The sequence below is a fragment of the Elephas maximus genome, chromosome 20 (genome assembly GCF_024166365.1).
Source record: "Elephas maximus indicus isolate mEleMax1 chromosome 20, mEleMax1 primary haplotype, whole genome shotgun sequence".
NCBI lineage: Eukaryota > Metazoa > Chordata > Mammalia > Proboscidea > Elephantidae > Elephas > Elephas maximus.
In genome coordinates this window covers 63802283-63823102 of record NC_064838.1, presented here as the reverse complement: position 1 = coordinate 63823102, position 20820 = coordinate 63802283, and positions in this window count along the sequence as shown.

The following is a 20820-nucleotide window of genomic DNA, read 5'->3' as shown; positions in this document are numbered from 1 at the left end:
ATGCACAGGCGTAATTGTGCTTACTTAATGATCTGTAGTACACATTAAGACCCAGGAAGCATCAAAAGAAGATGGAAGGAATACACAGAGTCACTATGCCAAAAAGAATTAGTCAATGTTCAACTATTTCAGGAGGTACAATATGGGCAGGAACCAATGGTAATGACGGGAGAAGTGCAAGCTGCTCTGACGGCATTGGCAAAAAACAAGGCTCTGGGCATTGACGGGATACCAGTTGAGATGTCTCAACAAACAGGTGCAGCGCTGGAGGTGCTTATTAGTCTATGCCAAGGAATTTGGAAGACAGCTACCTGACCAGCCGACCAGAAGAGACCCATATTTATGCCTATTCCCAAGAAAGGTGAGTCAACTGAATGTGGAAATTATCAAGCAATATCATTAATATCACATGCAAGCAAAATTTTGCTGAAGATCATTCAAAAGCAGCTGCAGCAGTATATTGACAGGGAACTGCCAGAAATTTAAGCCAGGCTCAGAAGAGGACGTGGAACCAGAGATATCATCGCAGATGGATCCTGGCTGAAAGCAGAGAATACCAGAACGATGTTTACCTGTGTTTTGTTGACTATGCAAAGACATTCGACTGTGTGGATCATAACAAATTATGGACAACATTGCGAAGAATGGGAATTTCAGAACACTAAGCTGTGTTCATAAGTTGCCTGTACATAGATCAAGAGGCAGTCGTTAGAATAGAATAAGGGGATGCTGCTTGGATTAAAGTTAGGAAAGGTGTGCATATCGTTTCAACATACCTGTTCAGTCTGTATGCTGAGTAAATAACCTGAGATGCTGGACAATATGAAGAAGAATAGGGCATCAGGATTAGAGGAAGGCGCCTTAAAAACCTGCATTATGCAGATGACACAACCTTGCTTGCTGAAAGTGAATAGGACTTGAAGCACTTACTGATGGAGATCATAGATCACAGCCTTCAGTGTGGATTACACCTCAACATAAAGAAAATAAATATACCCACAACTGGACCAATAAGCAACATCATGATATATGGACAAAAGATTGAAGGTGTCAAGGATTTCATTTTACTTGGGTCCACAATCAACACCCATGGAAGCTGCAGTCAAGAAATCAAAAGACACGAGGGGCAGAGCCAAGGTGGCAGAATAGACAGACACTTCCGGCGAGCCCTCTTTACAACAAAGACCTGAAAAAACAAGTAAAATGAGTATATTTGTGACAAGCTGGCAGCCCTGAGCAAAATGCAAGCATAGACAATGAACTGAGGAGTAGTGGGGTGAGACCGTTCAGAAGTGGAGAGAAGTTGCCGGACCTGAAACTCGGGGAACTCTCAGGCACCATTCCCAGAGTGGCGGTGGCAACAGTGCTGGTGGGCTGGTACTAGCGTTCGGACGCAGTTTCCTCAGGGAGAAGCAGCCAGCCACACAGACTACTCACACCTCTGGAACCTGAGAAGAATGGCGCTCTCAGCAAAAGCTAAGTACTTGCGTACATTTTATCACGGCACCACACCCCCAAGCCGGCTTCAGCGGCTGAATCACTGTGCCTGACATAGGCCCTGGTGAGCACCTAGAGCCATCCTCCCAGCTTTGGGGAAGGAAAAAATTTTCATTTGGGGTGAAAAGATAATTTGCTAGCTCCTTTAACCGGGGGAGCTCAGGACAGAAGTGGCTCCTGTCCAGGCATAAGCCATCTGTCACCTTGAGCACCTTTCACTTCTGCATGGAACTGTGTGGGCCTATTTTGGGAGACTAGGTCCTTGTTGGCAAACTCCAACCATTTCAGCTGTACGGTGGAGAGGTGGGTGTTTGACATTTGACATTCTTTGCCTATCAGACAAGGTCCTCACCTACCCACATCAGGGACCTAAGGCTTGGTAGCTCCACTCAGGTCACCCAGCCAACCACGACAGGGGTCCAAAGGTAATGGTTACCTCCCAGTCTTTACAACCAAAAACTTTGGGTGCCCATGGTCCGTCTGCAGAACCCACCCACCAGCACGCTCTAGGGAACAGGGGAACATTTTCCTCAGAGGCGCTCGGGGGTTGGTTCTCAGCCCCCTGCCTTGTTCAGAGTGTGATCCCCTGCTACAATCAGATACGGGTATATACGCCAATCACCCCTGCCCCTCTAAGACTGTAGGACAGAGCCTGTACTACACACTTGATCAGCTACCTGGAAACCTGAGCTGAATTCATACAAGAAAACTGAGTGGACTCCTAGACTGATATACCTGATAACAACTCTAGCCAGCTGGGAACAGGACACCAGAGCTCCAAAGGTGAAAATAATCAAGCTAGCTCACTCAAGCAACCCATAGGGGTATACCAAAACAAAACAAGGGAAGAAGCTACGGCAAAGTAAACAAGCATAAACTAATACAATAACTTATGGATGGCATGGAGACAATGTCAATATCAAGTCACATAAAGAAACAGACCATGATCACCTCAACAGGCTCTCAAAACAAAGAATCCAGGGATCTTCTAGATGAAAGTGCATTCCTGGAATTACCAGAGGCAGAATACAAAAGCTTAATACACAGAACCCTTCAAGCAATCAGGAAGGAAATGAGGCAATACGCAGAACAAGCCAAGGAACACACAGATAAAGCAACTGAATAACTCAGAAAGATTATTCAGAAACATAATGAAAAGTTTAATACGCTGGAAAAATCCATAGACAGCAATCAGAAATTCAGAAGATTAATAATAAAATTACAGAATTAGACAACTCAATAGAAAGTCAGAGGAGAAGAATTGAGCAAGTAGAAGCTAGAATTTCTGAACTCGAAGATAAATCACTTGGCACTAATATATTTGAAGAAAAATCAGAAAAAAGAATTTAAAAAAATGAAGAAACCTTAAGAATCATGTGGGACTCTATCCAGAGAAATAACCTACGAGTGATTGGAGTACCAAAACAGGGAGGGAAAACAGAAAATACAGAGAAAACTGTTGAAGACTTGTTGACAGAAAACTTCCCTGATATTGTGAAAGATGAGAAGATATCTATCCAAGATGCTCATTGAACTCCACATAAGGTAGATCTTAAAAGAAAGTCACCAAGACATAACCAAACTTGCCAAAACCAAAGACAAAGATAGAATTTTAAGAGCAGCGAGAGATAAATGAAAAGTCACCTACAAAGGAGATCCAATAAGAATAAGCTTGGACTACTCGGCAGAAACCATGCAGGCAAGAAGGCAATGGGGTGACATATTGAAAAAATTGAAGGAAAAAAAATTTCTTGCCAAGAATCACATATCCAACAAAACTGTCACTTAAATATGAATGTGAAATTGAGACATTTCCGGATAAACACAAGCTGAGGAAATTTGTAAAAACCACACCAAAACTACAAGAACTACTAAAGGGAGTTCTTTGGTTAGAAAATCAATAATATCAGGTAACAACCCAAGGCTAGAAAACTGGGCAGAGCAACCGGAAGTCAACCCAGACAGGGAAATCCAAAAAGCATAGCAAGATTATAAAACGAGCAAACAAAAAAAATGCCCACAATGGGGTAACAGCGATGCTATATAAAAGAAGACAACATTAAAATAACAAAGAGGGACTAAGAAATGTAATCATATACCTACCATATGGAGAGGAAGATACGGCGATACAAAGAAATAAAAGCTAGTTTTAAATTTAGAAATTGAGGGGTAAATAATAAGGTCACCACAAGGGAGACAAAGTATCCTACTTATCAAAATAAAATACAAGGGAAAAATACAGACTCAGCAGAAACAAAATCAACAACAACAAATATGAGGAAAGGACAATACTTAAAGGAAATCTACTCAGCAAATAAAATTGAGTGGGGAAAAAAAAACCGTCAACAACACACAAATAAAGACATCAAAATGATAGCACTAAATTCATAAAAACCTATCCATAATTACCCTGAATGTAAATGGACTAAATGTACCAATAAAGAGACAGAGAGTGGCAGAATGGATTAAAAAACAAGATCCGTCTATATGCTGCCTACAAGAGAAACACCTTAGACTTAGAGACACAAACAAACTAAAACTCAAAGGATGGAAAAAATACGTCAAGCAAACAACAATCAAAAAAGGGCAGGAGTGGCAATATTAATTTCTGACAAAATAGACTTTAGTGTTAAATCCATCAGAAAGGATAAGGAAGGACACTATATAATGATTAAAGGGACAACACACCAAGAAGATATAACCATATTAAATATTTATGCACCCAATGACAGGACTGCAAGATATATAAAACAAACTCTATCAGCATTGAAAAGTGAGATAGACAGCTCCACAATAATAGTAGGAGACTTCAACACACCACTTTCAGTGAAGGACAGGAAATCCAGAAAGAAGCTCAATAAAAACACAGAAGATCTAAATGCCACAATCAACCAACTTGACCTCGTAGACTTATACAGAACACTCCACCCAACAGCAACCAACTATACTTTCTTTTCTAGTGCACGTGGAGCACTCTCTAGAATAGACCACATATTAGGTCATAAAGCAAGCCTTAGCAGAATCCAAAATATTGAAATATTACAAAGCATCTTCTCTGACCACAAGGCCATAAAAGTGGAAATCAATAACAGGAAAAACAGGGAAAAGAAAACAAACACTTGGAAACTGAACAATACCCTGCTCAAAAAAGACTGGATTAAAGAAGACATTAAGGATGGACTAAAAAAATTCAGAGAATCCAATGAGAATGAAAATACTTCCTATCAGAACCTTTGGGACACAGCAAAAGCGGAGCTCAGAGGCCAATTTGTATCAATAAATGCACACATCCAAAAAGAAGAAAGGGCCCAAATCAAAGAATTATTCCTACAATGTGAAAGAATCGAAAGAGAGCAAAAAAGAAAACACACATGCACCAGATGAAAACAAATAATAAAAATTAGAGCTGAACTAAATGAAATAGAAAAAAGAAACATAATTGAAAGAATTAACAAGACCAAAAGCTGTTTTTTTGAAAAACTCAACAAAATTGATAAACCGCTGGCCAAACTGACAAAAGAAAAACAGGAGAGGAAGCAAATAACCTGAATAAGAAATCAAAGGGGCAATATTACAACAGACCCAACGGGAATTAAAAGAATCATAACACATTACTATGATAAATTGTACTCAAACAAATTTGAAAACCTAGAAGGTATGGATGAATTCCTAGAAACACACTACCTACCTAAACTAACACAAACAGAAGTAGAACAACTAAATAGACCCAAAACAAGAGATTGAAAAGGTAATCAAAAAATTCCCAACAAAAAAAGCCCCGGTCTGGACAGCTTCACTGCAGAGTTCTACCAAACTTTCAAAGAAGAGTTAACACCACTACTATTGAAGGTTATTTCAGAGCATAGAAAAGGACGGAATACTACCAAACTCATTCTATGAAGCCACCATATCCCTGATACCAAAACCAGGTAAAGACACCACAAGAAAAGGAATGTATAGACCTATATCCCTCGTGAACGTAGATGCAAAAATCCTCAACAAAATTCTAGCCAATAGAATTCAACAACATCTCAAAAAAATAATACACCATGACCAAGTCAGATTCATACCAGGTATGCAAGGATGGTTCAACATTAGAAAAACAATTAATGTAACCCACCACATAAATAAAACAAAAGACAAGAATCACATGATTTTATCAATTGATGCAGAAAAGGCATTTGACAAAGTTCGACACTCATTCATGATAAAAACTCTCAGCAAAATAGGAATAGAAGGAAAATTCCTCAACATAATAAAGGGCATTTATACGAAGGCAACAGCCAACATCACCCTAAATGGAGAGAGCCTGAAAGCATTCCCACTGAGATGGGGAAGGAGACAAGGATGCCCTTTATCCCCGCTCTTATTCAACATCGTGTTGGAGGTCCTAGCTAGAGCAATTAGGCTACATAAAGAAATAAAGGGCATCCAGATTGGCAAAGAAGAAGTAAAAGTATCTCTATTTGCAGATGACATGACCTTACACACAGAAAACCCTAAGGAATCCTCAAGAAAACTACTGAAACTAATAGAAGAGTTCGGCAGAGTATTGGGATACAAGATAAAAATACAAAAATCAGTTGGATTCCTCTACACCAACAAAAAGAACTTCAAAGAGGAGATCACCAAATCAATGCCATTTACAGTAGCCCCCAAGAAGATAAAATACTTAGGAATAATTCTTACCAGAGATGTAAAAGACTTATACAAAGAAAACTACAGTACACTTCTGCAAGAAACCAAAAGTGACTTACATAAGTGGAAAAGCATACCTTGCTCATGGATAGGAAGACCTAACACCATAAAAATGTCTATTCTACCAAAAGTGATCTATACATTTAATGCAATTCCGATCCAAATCCCAAAGACATTCTTTAATGAGATGGAGAAACAAATCACCACTTGATATGGAAAGGAAAGAGGCCCCAGATAAATAAGGCATTACTGAAAAAGATGAACAAAGTGGGAGGCCTTACTTTACCTGATTTTTGAATCTATTATATCGCCACAGTAGTCAAAACAGCCTGGTACTGGTACAACAACAGATACATGGACCAATGGAACAGAATTGAGAATCCAGGCATAAATCCATCCACATATGAGCAGTCGATATTTAACAAAGGCCCCAAAACAGTTAAATGGGGAAAAGACAGTCTTTTTAACAAATGGTGCCTGCATAACTGGATATCCATCTGCAAAAAAAATGAAACAAGACCCATACCTCACTCCATGCACAAAAACTAACTCAAAATGGATCAAAGACCTAAAAATGAAATCTAAAATGATAAAGATCATGGAAGAAAAAATAGGGACAACGTTAGGAGCCCTAATACATGGCATAAACAGTATACAAAACATTATAAAGAATGTAGAAGAAAAACTAGATAACTGGGAGCTCCTAAAAATCAAGCACCTATGCTCATCCAAAGACGTCACCAAAAGAGTAAAAAGACTACCTACAGGCTGGGAAAAAGTTTTTAGCTATGACATTTCTGATCAGCACCTGATCTCTAAAATCTACATGATACTGCAAAAACTCAACTGCAAAGAGACAAATAACCCCATTAAAAAATGGGCAAAAGATATGAATAGACACTTCACTAAAGAAGACATTCAAGTAGCTAACAGATATATGAGGAAATGTTCACGATCATTAGCCATTACAGAAATGCAGATCAAAACTACAATGAGATTTCATCTCACTCCAACAAGGCTGGCATTAATCCAAAAAACACAAAAGAATAAATGTTGGAGAGGCTGTGGAGAGATTGGAACACTTCTACACTGCTGGTGGGAATGTCAAATGGTACAACTGTTTTGGAAATCGATTTTTGGAAATCGATTTGGCACTTCCTTAAAAAGCTAGAAATAGAACTACCATACGATCCAGCAATCCCACTCCTTGGAATATATCCTAGAGCAATAAGAGCCTTTACACAAACAGATATATGCACATCCATGTTTATTGCAGCACTGTTTACAATAGCAAAAAGATGGAAGCAACCAAGGTGCCCATCAAAGGATGAATGAATAAATAAATTATGGTATATCCACACAATGGAATACTACACATCGATAAAGAACAGTGAGGAATCTGTGAAACCTTTCATAACATGGAGGAAACTGGAAGGCATTATGCCGAGTGAAATTAGTCAGTTGCAAAAGGACAAATATTGTATAAGACCACTATTACAAGAACTTGAGAAATAGTTTAAACTAAGAAGAAAATATTTTGTGGTTACGAGATGGGGGAGGGTGGGAGGGTGAGAGAGGGGCATTCTCTAATTAGATAATAGATAGGAACTACTTTAGATGAAGGGAAAGACAGCACACAATACAGGGGAGGTCAGCACAATTGGAGTAATCCAAAAGCAAAGAAGTTTCCTGAATAAACTGAATGCTTCAAAGGCCAGTGTAGCAGGGGCACAGGTCTGGGGAACATGGTTTCAGGGGATATCTAAGTCAACTGGCATAATGAAATCTGTTAAGAAAACATCCTGCATCCCACTTTGAAGAGTGGCATCTGGGGTCTTAAACGCTAGCAAGCAGCCATCTAAGATGCATTAATTGGTCTCAACCCACTTGGATCAAAGGAGAATGAAGAACACCAAGGACACGAGGCGATTAAGAGCCCAAGAGACAGAAACGGCCACATGAACCAGAGACTACATCATCCTGAGACCAGAAGAACTAGATGGTGCCCGGCTACAACCGATGACTGCCATAACAGGGAACACAACAGAGAACCCCTGAGGGAGCAGGAGAGCAGTGGGATGCAGACCCCAAATTCTCATAAGACCAGATTTAATGGTCTGACTGAGACTGGAAGGACCCCGGTGGTCACGGCCCCCAGACCTTCTGTTGGCCCAGGACAGGAACCATTCCCAAAGCCAACTCTTCAGACATGGATTGGACTGGACAATGGGTTGGAGAGGGATGCTGGTGAGGAGTGAGCTTCTTGGATCAGGTGGACACTTGAGACTATGTTGGCATCTCCTGCCTGGAGGGGAGATGAGAGGGTGGAGGGGGTTAGAAGCTGGTGAAATGGACACGAAAAAAGGGAGTGGAGGGAGAGAGCGGGCTGTCTCATTGGGGGGGAGTAATTGGGAGTGTGCAGGTAGGTGTATATGGGTTTTTGTGTGAGAGACTGACTTGATTTGTAAACTTTCACTTAAAGCACAATAAAAACTATTTAAAAAAAAAAGAAATCAAAAGGCACATTTCATTGCTGCAAATCTGCTGCAAAGGACCTCTTTAAAGCGTTGAAAGGCAAAGATGTCACCTTGAGGACTAAGGTGTGCCTGACCCAAGCCCTCGCGTTTTCAGTCTCCTCCTATGCATGTGAAAGCTGGACAGTGAATTTAGAATACTGAAGAAGAATTGATACCTTTGAATTGTGGTGTTGGAGAAGAATATTTAATATACCATGGACTGCCAAAAGAATGAAGAAATCTGTTTTGGAAGAAGTACAACCAGCATGCTCTTCAGAAGCAAAGATTACGAGACTATGTCTCACATACTTTGGACATGTTGTTAGGAAGGATTAGTCCTTGCAGAAGGACATCATGCTTGGTAAAATAGGGGGTCAGCGAAAAAGAGGAAGACTCTCAATGAGATGGATTGACACAGTGGCTGCAACAATGGACTTAAACATAACAACAATTGTGAGGATGGCACACAACCAGGCAATGTTTCGTTCTGGTGCGCATAGCGTCGCTATGAGTCGGAACTAACTTGATGGCATCTAAAAATAACAACATACTTTGCTTATAGGTAAGCCATCCCTGTCCACATGGGACTGGAGTCCACCTAAACTGTTTCTTCACCAAATATTTTGTGGAATTGTTTTAAAAATACACATCTCTAATTTTATAAAGAAATTCAACAGGGAAGTGGAATGTACTTTACAAAATGAACTTTACTGGCAGCTCCACTGGAACTTGTTTATTCCATAAAAGCAAAGCAGAGCCATCCTCCATCTGATCTAAATTTCAAGAGGGATGTGCGTTAAACTCCATGAGTTACAATATGGTCAGAAGGTTTAACACTCCCAGAAAACAATCTAGAGCCTTAATGATGACAAATTCTTCAGCTCGTTTCTCACAAACGCTCAGGCTGGAATGCTGACAGCCAGTGTGGCACCTCCTGGATGGGGTGCAGAAGCGAGACTCCTGGTACATGTTTCCAGCAAACATTTCATCAGCAATGCCCAGCCTAGTCAGCATGCCATTTCTTTGCTCACTGATCTGTATCCTACTTGCCATGTAGACCCAGCAAAACAAACATTTTCAGTGACATGATTGCAAATGTTTCTGTCACGTAGACCCATTCCAAACAATCTCGAGTTTGGATTTATTCTTGGCAATCAGGGGTCTGCTCATGAAGCCCATGAGGATTTCTTTTACCATCTACACCTCAGAGTGTTCCTTTCCTGGAAAATACGGATGCCTGAAATTTGTGTCCCCAGCAAAGCAAAGCACGGGATCCTCCTGAGTAGCAGTGCTAAAATATTCACATCTCAGGTTCGCATAGGCTGATAAAGCCATGGCTCAGCTAATGACATTTCCCCAAGTACACAGTCAAAAACACGGGGCGCAGGGATATGCTAAGAAGGCTTTACTCTTTTGTAACGTTATTAATCTTCAGTGGCTCACTGCCACTGAGATGTATCTTTTAATAAAAACATACGAAACCATGAAAAAGATTATTCCAGCTCATTTTATGGAATGATCTGATCCTGCTACTCATAAATTATGTATGGTTACATCCTGTGGCATTTAGTTCTGCTCACTTTATAATTTGGTCTGACATTTGGATAGCCCTGGCCCTTCTGCACTAAAGTACTTTTGAATCACTTAATTATAACCATTATTTCTTGGGGGAAAATGTGTACCTGTAATGACTTGCCACCATTAAGTGGCCAATCGAAGATAGTGAAAGTAATTTTTTTTATACAAAGAAAGGAGAGTCAGCTTATCTATAAAAAATTACCTAAAGTTAAAGAACTTTGAGTGGCAAATTACAGATATCTTCACAGGCTAGTTTCAACAAAAAATGGGAACTAAGTGGGGTCATAAAATGGTGTCTTCTTGAACCCATGAGCACCAAATCCAGACAGGCTGGGGAGGTGGAATCCAGAATTAGCCAGCCAGTGGGAACCAAAATAGCCAGCCTCTTACTTTCTCTTGTTCCCTCCCTTGGGTCATGCACTTTCTCATTCTGCATCCCACTAAGCACTTGCTTTATTTATCTTCCCCTTGCGGATGAGTGTTTTCAGCTTCCCCACTTATAAGCATGGAAAATAGCTGTCCCAGCTCCACAGCTTTAGCACCTTCCAGCTCTAGAAATATACCACACCAGTTGATGCGGAGTTGATTTTGATTCATGGCAACCCCATGTGTGTTAAAGTAAAACCATAGGGTTTTAAAGGGCTAGTTTTTATGATTAATTAATAAAACATACAAATCCTAAACCCAGTCAATCATTAACCCTTTGGAGTTACCCCTAAGAAAAACACCTATTTTTGAGAATTATACATAAGGTACAACACAGCTACCAAGGAATGGAGTGGTAGAAACTTGAAGGGAAAGACATTAGAAGTCATCCAGTCAATTCCCCCACCAGCATAGAAATCCCCTAAGAGCTTTCTCATGGAAAGCCACCCAGGCATCCTCAGCTTGAATACTTCCAGTGACTGCGTGCCCACTCTTTAGTGAGCCCACAGGCTCCTTCTGTTGGTGGGCAGCTTTCATCTCCAGGCAGGTCTCACGGTGAACTGAAACTGCCTCTCTCTAAATTCTATCCATACACTTGCATCTGTTCTCCACAGTTCACCAAAAAAACAAAACAAACCCGTTGCTGTCGACTCAATTCCGACTCATAGCAACCATATGGGACACAGTAGAACTGCCCCATAGGGCTTCCAAAGAGTAGCTAGTGGATTTCAACTGCTGACCTTTTGGTTAGCAGCTGAGCTCTTAACCACTGCACCACCAGGGCTCTAGCCCCAACTTGGCTCCCTCTTTTCCAGTTGTGCATGCTCTTTAGAGGATATGGCCTAACTCAGCCTCTTCCTTGGTTGTTCACTGGTCAGGCATCTATCTCAGGTCAATTAACTACCATGTGGCAAATATTTGATGACTGCTGCTGTACCATACCTTCTCTTCTCCAAGCCTAACATTCTCACACTTCCCTAAACACGCCTTTAGATGACATCATCCTGTCGGCCCTTCTGGGGATTCTGTCTGGCTTGTCAAGGCCCTTCAATGTATGGACACAATCATTTAAAATTTGTGGAACATTCAAGAGGATATTGGCTGAGACTTTTACCAATTCTTATCCAGATGCAATATTTCTATCAATATGGCCAAAACAGTATTAGCTTTTTTTAACAGTACACTTATGGTATAAACAGCCTAGATATTTTGGACTCACGTCCTGTCTTGTCAATTTACTGGCTGTATAACTTTGGGAAAATTACATATCCTTTCTATGGCTCAATTGCCTTACCTGTAAAGGGAGAATGTTAACAGTATCCACTCCAAACAGTTGCTGAAAGAATCATGTGTTAATATACGTAAAGAGTTGAAAATGGTATATGACACGTGGTAAATAAATGCTCAATAAGTGTGAGTTATTAAGTTGGGACCCCCACATGTCTGGTAGTTTGCCATACTGTGGGGGCTTGCGTGTTGCTGTGATGCTGGAAGCTGTCACCAGTATTCAGATACCAGCAGGGTCACCCACGGAGGACAGGTTTCAGCTGAGCTTCCAGACTAAGACAGACTAGGAAGAAGGACCTGGCAGTCTACTTCTGAAAAGTATTAGCCAGTGAAAACCTTATAAATAGCAGCGGAACACTGTCTGATATAGTGCTGGGAGATGAGCCCCCCAGGTTGGAAGGCACTCAAAAGATGACTGGGGAAGAGCAGCCTCCTCAAGGTAGAGCCGACCTTAATGACGTGGATGGAGTAAAGCTTTCGAGACCTTTATCTGCTGGTGTGGCACGACTCAAAATGAGAAGAAACAGCTACAAACATCCATTAATAATCGGAACCTGGAATGTATGAAGTACAAATCAAGGAAAATTGGAAATCATCAAAAATGAAATGGAATGCATAAACATCAATATCCTAGGCATTAGTGAGCTGAAATGGACTGGTATTGGCCATTTTGAATTGGACAATCATATAGTCTACTATGCTGGGAATGACAACTCGAAGTAGAATGCTGTTGTATTCATCGTAGAAAAGAACATTTCAAGATGTATTCTGAAGTACACCACTGTCGTGATAGGATAACATCCATACGCCTACAAGGAAGACCAGTTAGTACGACTATTATTCAAATTTACGCCCCACAAAGATGAAGAAATAGAAGATTTTTATCAGCTGCTACAGTCTGAAATTGACTGAACATGCAATCAAGATGCGTTGATAATTACTGGTGATTGGAATGTGAAAGTTAGAAACAAAGAAGAAGGACCAGAAGTTGGAAAATATGGCCTTGGGGATAGAAAAAATGCAGGAGATCGAATGACAGAATTTTGCAAGACCGACCTCTTCATTGCAAATACTTTCTTTCACCAACATAAACGGCGACTATACAAATGGCCCTCGCCAGATGGAACACACAGAAATCAAATTGACTATGTCTGTGGAAAGAGACAATGGAAAAGCTCAGTATCATCAGTCAGGACAAGGCCAGGGGCCAACTATGGAACAGACCATCAACTGCTCATATGCAAGTTCAAGCTGAAACTGGAGAAAATCCAAACAACTCCACGAGAGCCAAAATATGACCTTGAGTACATCCCACCTGAATTTAGAAACCATCTGAAGAATAGATTTGACGCATTGAACACTAGTGACAGAAGACCAGACGAGTTGTGGAGTGACGTCAAGGACATCATCCATGAAGAAAGCAAGAGGTCATTGAAAAGACAGGAAAGAAAAAAAGACCAAGATGAGTGTCAGAGGAGACTCTGAAGCTTGCTCGCGAACGTCAAGCAGCTAAAGCAAAAGGAAGACTTGATTAAGTAAAAGAACTGAACAGAAGATTTCAAAGGGCCTCTCGAGAAGGCAAGGTGAAGTATTATATGACATGTGCAAAGAGCTGGAGATGGAAAACCAAAAGGGAAGAACACGCTCGGCGTTTCTCAAGCTGAAAGAACTGAAGAAAAAATTCAAGCCTGGAGTTGCAATACTGAAGGATTCTATGGGGAAAATATTAAACGACGCAGGAAGCATCAAAAGAAGATGGAAGGAATACACAAAGTCATTATACCAAAAAGAATTAGTCGATATTCAACCATTTCAAGAGGTGGCATATGATCAGGACCTGATGGTACTGAAGGAAGAAATCCAAGCTGCTCTGAAGGCATTGGCAAAAAACAAGGCTCCAGGAATTGATGGAATATCAATTGAGATGTCTGAACAAACAGATGCAATGCTGGAGGTGCTCACTTGTCTATGCCAAGAAACATGGAAGACAGCTTTCTGGCCAACTGACTAGAAGAGATCCATATTTATGCCTATTCCCAAGAAAGGTGATCCAACCGAATGTGGAAATTATAGAACAATATCATTAATATCACACAAAAGCAAAATTTTGCTGAAGATCATTCAAAAACATCTGCAGCAGTATACCGACAGGGAACTGCCAGAAATTCAGGCTGGTTTCAGAAGAGGAGGTGGAACCAGGGATATCATTGCTGATGTCAGATGGATCCTGGCTGAAAGCAGGGAATACCAGAAGGATGTTCACCTGTGTTTTATTATGACTATGCAAAGGCATTTGACTGTGTGGCTCAAAACAAACTATGGATAACATTGCGAAGAATGGGAATTCCAGAACACTTAATTGTGCTCATGAGGAACCTTTACGTAGTTCAAGAGGCAGTTGTTCGGACAGAACAAGGGGATACTGATTGGTTTAAAGTCAGGAAATGTGTGCGTCAGGGTTGTATTCTTTCACCATACCTATTCAATCTATATGCTGAGCAAATAATCCGAGAAGCTGGAGTACATGAAGAAGAATGGGGCATCAGGATTGGAGGAAGATTCATTAACAACCTGTGTTAGGCAGATGACAAAATCTTGCTTGCTGGAAGGGAAGAGGACTTGAAGCACTTACTAATGAAGATCAAAGACCACAGCCTTCAGTTTGGATTGAACCTCAACATAAAGAAAATGAAGATCCTCACAGCTGGACCAATGAGAAACATCATGATAAATGGAGAAAAGATTGAAGTTGTCAAGGATTTCATTTTACTTGGATCCACAATCAACAGGCATGGAAGCAGCAGTCAAGAAATCAAAAGACACATTGCTTTGGGTGAATCTGCTGCAAAGGCCCTCTCTAAACTGTCGAAGAGCAAAGATGTCACCTTGAAGACTAAGCTGCGCCTGACCCAAGCCATGGTCTTTTCAATCACATCATATGCACGTGAAAGCTGGATGATGAATCAGGAAGACCAAAGAAGAACTGACGTCTTTAATTGTGGTGTTGGCGAAGAATATTGAAAAAACCATGGACTGCCAGAAGAATGAACAAATCTGTCTTACAAGAAGTACAGCCAGAATGCTCCTTAGAGGCAAGGATGCCGAAACTGCGTCTTACATATTTTGGACATGTTGTCAGGAGGGATCAGTTCCTGGAGAAGGACATCACGCTTGGCAGATTACAGGGTCAGCGAAAAAGAGGAAGACCTTCAATGAGCTGGATTGACACAGTGGCTGCAACAATGAGCTCAAGCATAACAATTGTAAGGATGGCTCAAAACCAGGCAGTGTTTTGTTCTGTTGTGCATGGGGTCGCTATTAGTTGGAACCGACTCGACGGCACCTAACAACAACAACGTTAAGTTGGGATGAAGTAAACACCATTCCCTTTTAAGTGACATTCTGAAATGGGTGAATTTCATCTTGTGTTTCCAGCGTATAGATAGTATTTTGTGTCTTAATTACTTCACTCAACAAATTAGATATCCTTCCCAGGTTTGTATCAACCACAGATTTGATCATTATGGCCTACGTGTCTTCCAGATGTAATGAAAATGTTGAATAAGAAAGAACCAAAGAGAGAATCTTGTGGCATACTATGAGAGTCCATTCACAGAGCATCTTTAAATTATGAAATACTTTCACATCATCTCATTGACTTAGGTAATATTAGCCCTGTTTTTCAGATGACGGTCTTGAGACCTAATGTAGTGAAACTGCTAGTTTGAGGCATAAAAGGAGTGATTAAGCCAATACTGAAACCAAGGACTTCCTGTCACCTTAGTGTTTGTTTTTCAGATGCAGTTGACCAAGCAGCTAAAAATTCATATCAACTTTATTATCTTTTATATTTTGTAAATCTCCACAGGGAATAAGTAAGGCACACTGAGTGAGGTCAACTTGGGAATGAGACAGCTCTGCATTTGAAACTCAGTTCCACCACTGAGTCACTGAGATGACTTTGAACATGTTACTTAATTTCTCTAAGCCTCAGTTTTCTCATCTGCAAAATGGGGACAATTAATAATACCTACCTCAGAGAGTTGCTGGAAGGATTAAATGAAGTAATGTGTGTGGACTGTTCATCACAGTAGCTGCACATTCACTATATGGTAAAAAAAAAAAAAAAAAAAAAGCCCAAAATCACTATGTGGTAGCTGTGGTAATTTCCATTATTAATGTTATCCAGAAAAAAAAAAAAAAATCCAGAAGAAACTGTCAAATAGCCTACCAAAAGCAAGAAGTATTACTTCTTTTGGCATTATTCTGATTAAACTACTTGCTTTAAAAATTACAAAAACAAACAAAATTTGAAAGTCAACCTTTAGGGAGACCCAGGTCTTAGGACTACAATATCACACTTTCCAAAGTTATATCACTAAATTCCCCCAAAAGTAGCCAGTAGCGTCCACTTTTAGAGACAGAAGTCTGCTTACCCTATACAGTTTCTACAGTCTCGGTTTCATAAGGCCTAGTCAGCACAGTATTATTATTACTGCTACAGGCTGAATTGTCATGCTACAGTACAGTGCCAAAGACAGTGTGTTGGTCAGGTAGGATCACAGTCATAATTTCTGACACTAGGCTGTTTCATGATCAAAGCTGGACTCTAGCATTCCCATATATATGGGTCACTGGCCATCAGTAAGACCCACTTTGTTGTTGTTGTTAGGTGCCGCCGAGTTGGTTCTGACTTGTAGTGACCCTATGCACAACAGAATGAAACACTGCCCAGTCCTGCACCATCTTCACAATCGCTGATATATCTGAGCCCATTCTTGCAGCCACTGTGTCAATTCATCTCATTGAGGGTCTTTCTCTTTTTTGCTGACCCTCTACTTTACCAAGCATGATGTCCTTATCCAGGGGCTAGTCCCCCCACCCGATAACATGTCCAAAGTACGTGAGATGAAAAAATGTCCAAAGTAAATAAAAGCCACTAGCAAAAAAAAAGTATGGATGGTGGCAATAACAGTTCCCATTTCTGGAAATACAACCCCAAGGTCAGGTCCTTCTGACTGTGAGTCATTGGCACCAACTGGACCTCCAATAACTGTAGATAACAAAGGACCCATTCCTGCTGCTAGTCTGGTTCTCAAGTAACTGGAGCCTATCAACAGAAACAGCTCACCTGGATACACAGTGAGAACCAAGGAGCTCATATGCATTTCTCAATATTCATTACACGGACTGTATGTGAGAACAGCGGTAGGCTCAGAGTAACATCTTAAGGAGATAATCGGGAGAAGCTGAAATAATAATAACTACTTTTATTTGCCATTGTGCTCTTATTTCAACCTTATGTCTGAGAAGTGAATATCACTTGACAGAAATAAGAGTGTAATAGCATGAATATAAATTTAATGTGAGGTTCAAATGCAATTTTAATATTTATTTTGTGGAGATAAACAGTAGCAGCACATATCTGAATAGAAAATGTATTACAAATCAAGCCAAGGGCTTAGAAACTAATCTCATTTTAAATATATTTATTCAATGTGGCAGAGAGAATGAGGCATTGTCAACAATTTGGCACCAAGGACATCCCTTGCAGGAGTGAGAAGGAAGTCCTGGAGAACATCATTATTCTATTTCCACACACAGCCTGTGCAGTCAGGGGATCCTTGGGAAAAGGAAGCCAAGCCTGGGGACTTCAGCTCTGATTAGGGCCAGTGAAAGAGGAATAACGAGGTAGAGGGGACATTTTATAATTTGTACATCTTTTTCAGGTGGTTGATCTCTGCAGATGGAGTTGAAAACCAGCTGGTCACTGAAGCAGTAGAGACCTGGGAGACTGCAGGCACGCAGTCCATCGATACCTAAGTGAAAGGTCAGGTGGGCTTAGCCAAGGGTCAGCTCCAGGGAAAGCAAAGTAGGCCAATGTCCTCACAGCCCAAGCAGGATAAAACTGAACTGCAGCAAATGAGAAGGCAAGATGAGAGAAGTGGGGGTCAGCGCCTGGCTTTCCAGGATGATTTCCTTGGACTGGGTTGGCTTGTACCTGAGCTTCTTCCAAAGACCAAGGGGCTCCACCTCTATAGGTGAATTACTGCAAGACTTAAAATCATAATTCTCCATCTTAGCTTAATGTTTAGAAAATAATTCTAATTTTTATGCATTTTTCCTTATTTTTTATTTCCCCCACTAGGTTCCAAAAATTGCCTGTTTTCTTCTCTAGTATATCCCCAGACCCAACAGAACTGCCTGGCACCCAGCATGTGCTCATTAAATATCTGTCAAAGGAATGAGTGAATTCTCTATCCTTGGTGCCTATAAAGTAGCACCTTAAGCCAGGGATGACATATTAGCTTCATTTTGTGTGTCACATCTGATCAGTCAGTGGCGGCTTCCAGGAGAAGGGAAATACAGGCTCCATAGAGAAGCGTGCTGCAAAACCCCAAATCCCTGGAGCCATGGCTCCGTGATTGGAAGCGGGACAGCGCCCCCTGACTGCTCTGATCTGCCAGCCCTCTTCCAGGTCCTCCAGGGAATCTCAACTCAGGGCGCACATTGAATGGATCTCTGCAGTGGGGCCCAAACCCAAAACCAAACCCACTGCCGTTGAGTCGATTCTGACTCATAGTGACCCTATAGGGCAGAGTAGAACTGCCCGTAGAATTTCCAAGGAGTGCCTGGCGGATTCGAACTGCCAACCTTTTGGTTAGCAGCAGTAGCACTTAACCACTACGCCACCGGGGCTTCCACTGTGGGGCCCAGGCATCTGTAATTTCTAAAGCTTCCCGAGTGATTCTGATGAGCAGGCAGGGTTGGGAACTTCTCTGGCCAATCCCAGCAGCAGGCCCTATTTAAGGTGGGAAGAGGGATGACTGGAAGGAGAGAGAGCCAGTTTGCCTAGACTAGGCCCTGTGAAGAGATACTAGCTTACCCAGTCACAAAAGGGCTCATCTGTATTCTCGGCAGTAACAGAATCAGCTGCTCAGCCTCTGTGTTCAGCCCCTGTGCCCAGCCCCTGTGCCCTCGGCTCTCCATAAAGATCACTACTTTGTAATTGCCAAGCCATGGATTGCTTATTGCTAACTGGGAATAACAAAGAAAGCATTTATTCAGAAATTCTTTACTTGTGGTAAACCAGATGTAAACCTCAAGAAGAATGAATCTAATGTGTGCAGTGAAAAATTGTGCACAAGCCCACAAAATGCCCAAGAAAAGTAAATAATGAGCGTCTAATTTCCCTCTGTGTAATTGGGCTAATTATGCAACCCTCAGATTATAACAGAGCCTGGGTCAACACAACAATGTCTTATTTGCCACGAATTCCCTTAGTTTGGTTAACCAATTATTTTTCTAATTCTTCAGGTATCATTAAAACCATTCTAATTTAAGAATAAGCAGATGCGTACCATAACAGAGCTCCAAATTTAACCCCAGATACCTGATAAGTGTATTAAAGAGAAAAAATTATCTATTCCTAATATGCTATTTAATTATAAGGCTTAAGGAAGAAATAATACCTACTAATGATGAAATTAAAGGCTTTAAGATTTAATTTGATTACTTTCTGTGAACACTGGTTATAACTTGCCTTGCTGCTAAACTTATCAAGATGACTTTCCCGTTCACATGGGGCTAAAAGCAATTTTCAAGCAAGACGCTAAAGTCATGGTGGATTGTTAGTGCTGGGTGACTTTTACCAAATAGCACCTCATGCCGCGGCTCTAGTAGTTGGTAACAAGCATATATACCCAGCTAAGGTGATGCCCATAAATAGTGCCATTAGCTGCTTGTACATAAGACAAAGGTATCTATCTAATGGACTCACATCACACTTTCCCACAGAAGCAAGGCTTATTTTGCAATGGGTTATTATGCTAATAGATTGTAAAATAGTATACAAGAACGTGGCTTTAATGTATTTACCCCTGTAGACGAGGGGAAAATGCTTTGCAAGCAATTATCATGAATTATTACACCATCTAAAAAACAATTACCATAGACTCATGTGTTTCAGTTTTCCAAGTTTATTACTGTTGGCATGCACGCAGTGAAAATAATTGAGCAAGCCCCTCAAATCTGCACTTACAAACAGAATGCCCTGAGTAAGGCAATTACACGTGCATCCCTGTCCCACTCCGTCCCTCATCATTCCCCCATCTAGGAAAGGACTTTTCTTCTTGAATGCATCAAGTACTTTTAAGAAATGAATTGCACAATGGCTGTAATTCAGAATGCAATTAGGTGAGCCACTTTTCCTGTTTTACCTCCAATTACCCACAGGAACCTGCACACGACTTCCATCGCCTCCTCTCAGTCCCAGCTGTTGTTCTTGAATATCACATCAGGGCGAAGTAACTCAGCTAGAGAAGCTGAGTCTAAGAGAGGTCCCCTGAGGAATCTGGCTAAACTGAAGCTCCTCTCTCCTTCCCGCCCTGCTGACAACATCTGATAGGCTGATTCCCTGGGGCCTTATGCATCTCCATTGAAAACTCTCCACAAACTTGGAGTTCACAACGATGGTCCAGCCAATCCTCTTCCCCGGCACGTACCAAGGCATGTGCTGGAGTAAAGGGAATAGGTTGTGTGAAAGTGGGCCAAATGGAGCAGGGTCTTTACAAAAAGCAAATCTAACCATGCCTACCTCTTTCACTCTCTTGTGGTGTTCCCCTAGGACATTATCAGGGTGGTGTGCACACCCTGCATGGTCTGGTCTCTGCCCCCCTCCTCTTCTGAGAACAGGTCCTTTGAGCTCTCTCACCGCAGGGCCTTTGCACATGCTGTTTCCACTGCTCATAAAGCTCTTCATTCACTCCCTGCTTCTAGTTAACGTCTAAACAAATGTCAAATTTCAACTTCAGTTTCC